Consider the following 6,933-nt stretch of genomic DNA (forward strand, 5'->3'; position numbering starts at 1 on the left):
CCCTCAGCTTTTTAACATTTTGTTGCTTCTATTTACATCTTATTGTATTGTCTATGTCTTGAAAAGTTGTTGTAGCTATTATTTTTATTTGGTCCATCTTTTTGTCTTTCGACTTAAGATGAGAGTCATTTACACACAATAATTACAGTGTTACAATATTATATGTTTTTCTGTGTGCTTACTATTACCAGTGAGTTTTGTACCTTCAGATGATGTCTTATTGCTCACTAATGTCCTTTTGTTCTGATTGAAGGCCTTCCTTTAGCATTTCTTGTAGCACAGATCTGGTGTTGATGAAATCCCTCAACTTTTGTTTGTCTGGGAAACTTTATTTCTCCTTCAAGTTTGAAGGGTATTTTTGCTGGATATATTATTCTAGGGTAAAAGATTTTTTTCTTTAGCACTTAAAATATGTTATGACACTCCCACCTGGCCTGTAAGTTTTACACTGAAAGTCTGCTGCCAGACATATTAGAGCTCCATTTTATGTCATTTATTGCTTTACTCCTGCTGCTTTAGGATCCTTTCTTTATCCTTGATCTTTGGGAGTTTGAGTATTAAATGCCTTGAGGTAGTTTTCTTTAGGTTAAATCTGCTTGGTGTTCTATAACCTTCTTGTACTTGAATATTTACATCTTTCTCTAGGTTTGAAAAGTTCTCTGTTATTATCCCTTTGAATAAACTTTCTACCTCTATTTCTCTACTTTCTCTTTAAGGCCAATAACTCTTAGCTTTGCCCTTTGAGGTTATTTTCTAGATCTTGTAGGCATGCTTCATTCTTTTTTAATTTTTTTGTCCCCTCTAACTGTGTATTTTCAAATAGCTTGTCTTCAAGCTCACTAATTTTTTCTTCTACTTGATCAATTTCACTATTAAGAGACTCTGATGCATTCTTCATTATGTCATTTGCATTTTTCAACTACAGATTTCTGCTTGATTCTAATTATTTCAATCTTGTTGTTAAATTTATCTGATAGAATTTTGAATGCTTTCTCTGTATTATCTTGAATTTCTTTGAGTTTCCTCAAAACCACTATTTTGAATTCTCTGTCTGGAAGGTTACATATCTCTGTTTCTCTAGGGTTGGTCCCTGGTGCCTTAATTAGTTTGTTTGATGAGGTCATGTTTCCCTGGATGGGCTTGATGCTTGTGGATGTTCTTCAGTGCCTGGGCATTGACGAGTTAGGTGTTTATTGTAGTCTTCTCAGTCTGGGCTTGCTTTTACTCATCCTTGGGAAGGTTTTCCAGGTATTGGAAAGGATGTGGGTGTTGTGATCTAAACTGTATCAGATTAGGGGACATTCCCCAAGCCCAGTAATGCTATGGTACTTGCAGACTCATAGAGGTACTGCCTTGGCGGTCTCAGATAAGATCTGGAAGAATTCTCTGGTCTACCAGGCAGAGACTCTTATTCTCTACCTATAATTTCTCCCAAACAGTCTCAGTCTCTCTTTTTGTTTTCTCTCTCTCTCTCTCTGCTGAGCCACTCGGAGTTGGGGGTGGGCTGACACAACATCCCTATGGCTACCGCCACTTAGAATGCACTGGGTCAGACCTAAAGCCAGCAAAGCACTGGGTCTCACTCAAGGCCCACTGTAAACACTACCTGGCTATCACTGATGTTCATTCAAGGCCCTAGGGCTCTGCATTCAGCTGGTGGCAAAGCCAGCCAGGCTTGTGTCTTTCCCTTCAGGGCAACGAGTTCCCTCAGGGTCCAGAGATGCTGTGTGGGAGCAGGGACTGGAGTAAAAACCCTTAGAAATTTACCTGGTTCTTTATTCTAAGGCGGCTGAGCTGACACTGAAGCCACAAGACAAAGTCATTTCCACTCTGCCTTTCCCTTTCCACAGGCAGCGGAAACTCACCCTGCGGCCACCACCACAGGCCCACAGGGAATACTGCCAGGCTACGGTTGATGTTCACTTAGGGCCCAAGTGCTCTTAAATCACTTGTGGTGGTTTTCCAGGCCTGGGACTCACCCTTCCGGGCAGTGGGCTCCCCTTTGGCCTGGGGCACGTGCATGTCCAGAAATGCTGTCTAAGAGCCAAGGCCTAGAATCAGTGACCACAAGAGCCCATTTGGTGCTCTACCCCATGGTGGCCAGGCAGGTACCTAAGCTGCATGACAAAGTCCCTTTTACCTTTCCTCTGCTTTTCTGAAGCAGAAGAAGTCTCTCACCACAGCCACCATAGCTGAGAATGTGCTGGGTCTCAGCTGAAGCCAGCACGTCTCAGTCTCAGAGTCTTACTACAGGCCCTGGGTATCACTGTTGGCTATTTAGGGCCCAAGGGCTCTTGAATCAGCAGGTGATGAATCCTGCCAGGACTGGCTTCTTTTCTTTAAGGCAGCAGATTCCCTTCTGGCCCAGGGTATATCTAGAAATGTCATTCAGGAGCTAGATCCTGGAATGGGGGTCTCTTGACTCTGACTGGTGCTCTATCCTGCTGTGGCTGAGCTGGTATCCAATTTGTAAGACAAAGTCCTCTTTACTCTTTCCTCTCCTCTCCTCAAGCAAAAGGAAGAAGCCACTTTTGTTGCTGTATGCTGCAGTGCTTGGGTTGGGGAAGGGGTGGTAGAAGCACTCCGTTGGCTGCCCTGGCTGGTGTCTCACTAGGTCGTGTGCCCCCTGAGTCCACTGGCTCTAAGCCTAGCTTGGCATTAGGACTTGCCTGGGAATTGAAGTCTTTATGGTCTAGACTGCCTTTCCAGTTTACTTAGAGCCCCAGAGCATGATAGCTTGCCATGGCAAGGCTTATCAAAACTCAAGCCTCAAATCTTCTAACTGCTAGAATGGGTAAAGTCCTCTGGGTAGGGGTGGTCTAAATACTCCCTCCACGGTCAGGTGTCACCTGAGTTCCCCATGGTTTTGCTTTCTGCTGTGACAGGGCAGCACTGAGTTCAATGCAAAGTCCCACAATTGCTGCACTCTCCCTCCCCCAAGTGCACAGATTCTCTCTCAGCACCACAGTAGCCACTGCTGGGGGATGAGAGAGGAGTGGTCTCGGTGTTTCAAGACTGTCTTTCCTGCCCTCCTCAGTGCCTCTTTTAGTGTTATGAAGTTAGAGCCTGGTACTGTGAACCCTCACCTGGTTTTTGGTTCTTATGAAGATGCCTTTTTGGTGTAGAGAGCTGTTAAATTTGATTTTCCTGCAAGGAGAATCATTGGTGGAAGTTGCTATTCAGCCATCTTGCTCTGCCCCTCCTACCTCACTTAACTTTACCGCCTAAGAGCCCTAATTCCAAATACAATCACATAGAGGGTTAGGGTTCCAACATATGAATTTTGGGGAGACACAATTCAGTCTATAGCATTTGGACTTGGGGAGAAGGAGGAACAGAACATTCAGAGGAAGGACTCAGTGTAAGCAACAGTTTGGAGGTGGGAAAATTCAGCTTATGAACAGAAAAAATTGATCCAGTTTGGCAGGGCCCACGGGAAGATGTGGTGGAGTGGTGAGAGGTGGGCCACATCAGAAAGAACCTTGAATGCCAGGCTGAGGTTGGAGACATTTCCTATTGTGTAGAAGGTGCCATGAGGTGGTGGGGAGACTAACATGATGAATAGGATATTTAGGAGGATGGATCTGGCATCAGTGATGGGTAGGGGTAAGGAGCGAACAAAGCTGGAGGCCAGGAAACTGGACGCACAACCCAGAGTTCAGGCTTAGGCTGTTCAAAGGCAGTTTCCACACTGAGTTCCAATGTGGATCAAAGCATGCAGTGGGTAGATGGGTTGGAAAAGCAAAAACCATTCTCTCTTCATTACCACACAGTTTCCCAGTTGAGATCATCACCAGAGTCCTACAAATCAGACAGTCGACCTGCCCCAAACTCTGTCCCTAGAAGCTGTGACCCAGAGGGAGTCCTTGTCCAGCTGTATAGCCAAGGGACACTGCAGCCTGGGCAGGACTGAACCTGTTTCCTCCCAGGAGCCTCATCTCTGTCTGGCCTGGCTTTGGCTTCAAATGCCCTCAGCTTTGGCTTCAAAATCTGCTGGATTTCAGGAGAGCTCTGGCCTTCTTCGGTTTAGGAATTTTAAAATAGTTTTTTCAGGCCGGGCGCGGTGGCTCAAGCCTGTAATCCCAGCACTTTGGGAGGCCGAGGCGGGTGGATCACGAGGTCAGGAGATCGAGACTATCCTGGCTAACATGGTGAAACCCCGTCTCTACTAAAAATACAAAAAACTAGCCGGGCGTGGTGGCGGGCGCCTGTAGTCTCAGCTACTTGGGAGGCTGAGGCAGGAGAATGGCGTGAACCCGGGAGGCGGAACTTGCAGTGAGCCGAGATCACGCCACTGCACTCCAGCCTGGGAGCACAGCGAGACTCCGTCTCAAAAAAAAAAAAAAATAGTTTTTTCAGCAGGCAGTAGATGAACTCTGCTTGCTTACCTCTAAGAACTGGTAAAAGATTCTTACCTCTAAGAACCTCTAAGAACTACACAACTCACAGAAAGCTGTTATACTCACAGTTATGGTTTGATTATAGGGAAAAGATATAGATTAAAATCAGCCAGGGGAAGAAAGGCGTAGGGCTGAGTCCAGGAGGGCACCAGATATGAAATGTCCATTATCCCTTCCCCATGCAGTCAGAGTGCATTACCCTCCTGGCTTTGATATGTGCCAATACACATGGAGTATTGCAGCCAATGAGGCTCCCTCAAGCCTCAGTGTTCAGGGTTTTTACCGGAACTTCATCACGGAGGCATGCTTGATTGTCCATGTGGCTGCTCTGTTTCCAGTCTCCAGTCCTTTCAGGGGTGACCTAAAGCCTGGACTCTAAATCACATAGTCAGTTTTCCTGGCCCGGCTAGTCCCCACCCTAAATCTTATTATTAGACTCTCCATCGTGACCCAAGATCCCCAGGCAAAAATATTCCTATCAGGCATTATGTGTTGGAGATAAGGAGTCACGGACAAAGGCCAGACCTCTTTTTGGTCAAGGTTAATTCTTTTTTTTTTTTTTTTTTTTTCACTATGCAACATGCCATCATTCTGTTATTCTTCCTTTCTGTTTTATCTTCACAATAACCCTAATTAGTGGGTAAGGATGTTTATTATTGTAAACGAGATCTCAAAAGGAAAGACACTTGGGCAAAGTTGCACAGTCTATCTTTGACTCGTGGTGCAATACTCTTTCCATTCTCTGAGAACCCTGAGTCCTGAGAAGAAGATAGAAGGAAGGTGTGTATATGTGTGTGTGTAAATGTATATCTAATAAGTATGTGTAGATATGTGTATGTCTCTGTGTGTTTGTGTATACATGTGTATGTCTGGGTGTCTGTATTCATGTTTGTGTGTGTGTACATATGCTCAGGGGGAAGGTTAAAGAGAAAATCAGCAGAGTGCAGTGCCGCACACCTGTAATGCCAGCTACAGAGGAGGCAGACGGGGGAGGATCACTTGAGCCTGGGAGTTTGAGAAAGAGAAAATTTCAATAATCTTCCTCTTGCAGTTAGAAGGAAAAACCTGGGGCTGGGCATAAAGAGACATAAAGCACAGCATAAAGAGGCAGAAAAATGTCTAATGAAAAACAAGTGGCCAAGAATTTATAAAGAACTATAGCACATTAGCAGCAGAATAAAACTGGAGGATAATTTCCTCTAGAACCCTGATAATCTTTGTGAGAAAACTGTTGGTCACATATGTTAATTGCCAAAACTTGCAGGACCCTGTGCAACAGAACTGGCAAATAAAACCATGTTTCTTAAACTCACTATGCTACAACTGTCATTCCACTCTTTCTCAACAAAGATTTCACAAACCTATCTCCAGCTTCCAGATGGTGAGGGAAAGTGTGATGAGATTTTATGATAAATTGTGCCCGTCTCTGAGTCCATCTTCTCCTATTGAAGAGAAGGAAAACGAGGCGAGCACATTACAGCCCTGACTGACAAAAGTCACAAGATAAGCAAATAATTGTTATGTAAAACTGGAGTGTCCTATAATGCATTCATGAATGCCACACATTCTACATGAGATCATCCATTTCTATTCACTTATATTCTTTGAAGCAGGTTTATAAGATTTGAATTATTCAGAAAATGCTCCCAAGCTAATAGGAGAAAATACTTTAACCATATGAAGTATGCTACACAATATGGTGTGGTGGTGAACTGTGCAAGCTCTAAAACAAGAAAACACAGTTTCAAGTCCTGGCTTTACCCTCCTGGGAAAGTTACAGCTCTCTGCCTCAGTTTCCCCATCTAAAGTGTAGGGATGACAATACTAGTATCTATTTCACAGAGTTGTTTTGAGGAAAAGAAGATATATAAAGCACTTTGAACAGCAGTTAATGCTATGTAAGTGTTTGCTATTGTTATTTTAACATTTCAGATTATAAATATCTACCCTGTTATTCTGATGGCAAGCGTCCCTGAGCTGATAACATGATGAAGAACTTCTGAGTTCCTCCGTTTTCCATCAGCTTTGTGAGGAAAAATATACCACACGAAGAAGAGCAACTGAAGCAGGCGTGAGAAGCAAACTTGGCTTAAGATTGGAGGGCTTGGGTTTATTGGGCTTCTGTCTTCCTAAAAATGTCCCAAGCTCCATTGATAAGAAGATTTTTCATATCAATCTAGCTAAAAAGGACCAATAGACCCCACAAGACACTGAGTTAAACATAAAAATAAAAGGGTAATAAATAGCCGGATGCGGTGGCTTACGCCTGTAATCCCAGCACTTTGGGAGGCCGAGGTGGATGGATCATGAGGTCAGGAGTTTGGCCAGCATGGTAAAACCGCATCTCTACTAAAAATACAAAAATTATCTGGGCATGCTGGCACACACCTGTAATCCCAGCTACTCAGGAGGCTGAGGCAGGAGAATCACTTGACCCCAGGTGGTGGAGGTTGCAGTGAGCCGAGATCATGCCACTGCATTCCAGCCTGGATGACAGAGTGACACTCTGTCTCAAAAAAAAAAAAAAAAAGCC

At 44.2% G+C, this 6,933-nt stretch overlaps 1 pseudogene; it reads right to left on the reverse strand.

Annotated features, from left to right (window-relative positions):
• Positions 1-6,351: 6,351 nt before the first annotated feature.
• Positions 6,352-6,933, reverse strand: part of LOC112630986 — a 19,782-nt pseudogene continuing 19,200 nt past the window's right edge.

This window comes from Theropithecus gelada, chromosome 9 (assembly GCF_003255815.1).
Source record: "Theropithecus gelada isolate Dixy chromosome 9, Tgel_1.0, whole genome shotgun sequence".
NCBI classification, from domain to species: Eukaryota; Metazoa; Chordata; class Mammalia; order Primates; family Cercopithecidae; genus Theropithecus; species Theropithecus gelada.